The sequence below is a fragment of the Sander vitreus genome, chromosome 12 (genome assembly GCF_031162955.1).
Source record: "Sander vitreus isolate 19-12246 chromosome 12, sanVit1, whole genome shotgun sequence".
NCBI classification, from domain to species: domain Eukaryota; kingdom Metazoa; phylum Chordata; class Actinopteri; order Perciformes; family Percidae; genus Sander; species Sander vitreus.
Genome location: NC_135866.1, coordinates 5,947,639 through 5,950,181, shown reverse-complemented (window position 1 = coordinate 5,950,181; position 2,543 = coordinate 5,947,639).

Here is a 2,543-nt window from a genome sequence, read left to right as displayed (position 1 = left end):
CAGGGGTGGCACACTTATGTGTACTTATATGTAATAATAATAATTAGAAATAAGCAATAAAAGCAATATTAAAGATAACATTTAATTATGAAACAAATGTAAATGTATGAAAAGTATTAGGTTAAGTTAAAGTGCATATCTTTTCTCATAGTTATTATGTACTGCATAAGCCTTTCTGCATTGTATTTCATCTTCTCAGTGGTGCCTTTTGGGTCTAAACTCTGGCTTAGTGTGTGTATACTGTTGTAGTAGACTGTGGCTACATCCATACTAATATGTTTTGGTTTAAAAACGAATATCTTTTGCTACATTTAAGCCTCGCGTCCACACATACTTAGGCGTTTTCGAGCCCCTAAAACGGAAACATTTGGATACAGTCATGCCCCTGTTTTGGTTTGAAAACGGGGTTGCTTTGTAGTCTGGACAGGCGTAAACAGAGACCTTTGGAAACGTAGTCTTATCGGTTAGGTATGAATATATATGTTTCTACTAACACCTCGTCGTCCTTCCAAGCAAATAAATCCCTGCACTTACTTTTCGCCATTGTAGGCGCGTCCACATGATACCTAGCATACATAGCCTAGATAGATAGATAGATCACGCTCCCCCCTTCCATGCAGTTGCTAATGTATGATTAAAAATACATGATGAACTCTTCAGAAGAGGTAATTATCTTCACTCGAGTTTCTGCGCGAAAGTCGCCGGACGCCACAACCTTCTGAACATAGTCATACTGAGAAATACAGAGAGAGTTGTGTGGAGCTGATAGTCTTAATTAGCTTTGTAGCAACTCATTTGGCAATGGCTTGAATGTAACGGACATTTAATATCAAAAAGTTACGCACTAAAGCTTACGCACTACATGCCCAATGTATGCAAACGAACGGTCATTTGATATGTGTTGTCAGACGTGTTAATATGGACGAAGATTAGTTCTGCTACTGGAAATAAAACGCTTGGGTGGACGGCAGAGATGCTCACAAGTCTCTGAGCTAGAGTCCAAGTCAAGTCTCAATTCTTTGAGCTAGAGTACATTTTTAGGGCCTTGATCTAGGAAGGCTTTTAAGCCAAAGCTTTTGATGAATGGCACAGCAGCTGCCGGTGTGGTCGACATGTTTGTAGTCTTCTCTCATGTGTGGACACACGCAGCAGATATGTTACCTATTACGTAGGGATGTTATAGGTTACGGTCAGCTCATCAGATGTTTCCTAAAAATAAAGATTGTTCACGGGTCCCGCATCTCGGGAAAGTCTTTTGAGGATGAGTCTCAAGTCAAGTCTAAAGTCACTGTGTGTGCAACTGAGGTGCGACTTGAGTCAGAGTCTCAAACTGTCAATCTCCGTCAATCTCTGGTGGACAGAGATCATTTTTGTTTGTTTCAAACACTGTTTGAAAATGAAAATGTATTAGTGTGGATGTAGCCTGTGACATACTGTAGACTGGTAGGCTAATTAGTCATAACCAGTAGTAAAATGAATAGCTGCTTAGGAGCCCTCAGCCAACACGGTGTCCCCAAACAAACTGAAGACTCAAAAAACTAACTGAACTCTCTTTGTTCACCACTGGTGTTAAGGAAATGTATACGCTCCACTTTGTTATAGTGCTCTATGGGGAGCCTATTGTGCCTTGGGCCCCAAAACGTCTTGTGTCGGCCCTGCTGGTAGCACTTTTTTCCTCTCTCTGACCAGACTGCAACATCTTGAGATCAAGAACCAAGGCCTGCCCACAAAACCCCAAGAGGATGACAGGGAGAGTGAAGCAAGCCCCCAGTTCCACGCCAGTATAACATACATAATGATTGTGAGAATCGGAGGAGGACGAGGAAGGAGGACAGAGAGGAGGGGGAGGGAGGGGACTGAGGCAGAGAGAGAGAGAGAGAGAGAGAGAGAGAGAGAGAGAGAGAGAGCCAGAGAGAGCCAGAGAGCCAGATAGAGCCAGAGAGAGAGTTTATGTGTTTATTTAACTTTTTCGTCTCCTGACTCAGACAGAGAGCAGACTGCAGAGGATAATGAGAAACAGATCTTTGGTGGAGAGGGAGGGAAGGGGGAACAAGGGACTAGGAGGAGTTGGTGGGGAGAAGAGAGGAAGGAGGAGTGGTGTAAAAAAGCAGAAGAGGAAAGGGGGAGGAGAGGGAAGAGTGACAGCCAATAAAGGGGGGCTGTCTTGTCCATCGCCACAGGAAATAGGCCCTCTTATGTTCACTAAGTGACAGTCAGTATCCCAGCCCTGGTGGCCATGCAGCCGGCCTACAATGGCTGCAAAGGTTTAGGAGACAGTGAGCTACTTGCCATGAGTCCTGCTCATGATTGGAATAATAATCATATTGTTTTGGGCTTGAATGTGTGAAAACGTTATTGATGCTAAGAATGATTTATAGAGATACTAATTCTGGTGGATAAACAAAGAAAATGATGTGTGGGTGATGCAAAGTAAGAGTTGTAAAGGCGAGCAATGTGTGTGGGGTTTAAAATATGTGATGGTGTAGGCTATAAAGTAAATGTGAAGTGAGTCTGACTAAAAAGAGAAACCTCCAGAGTGAGTG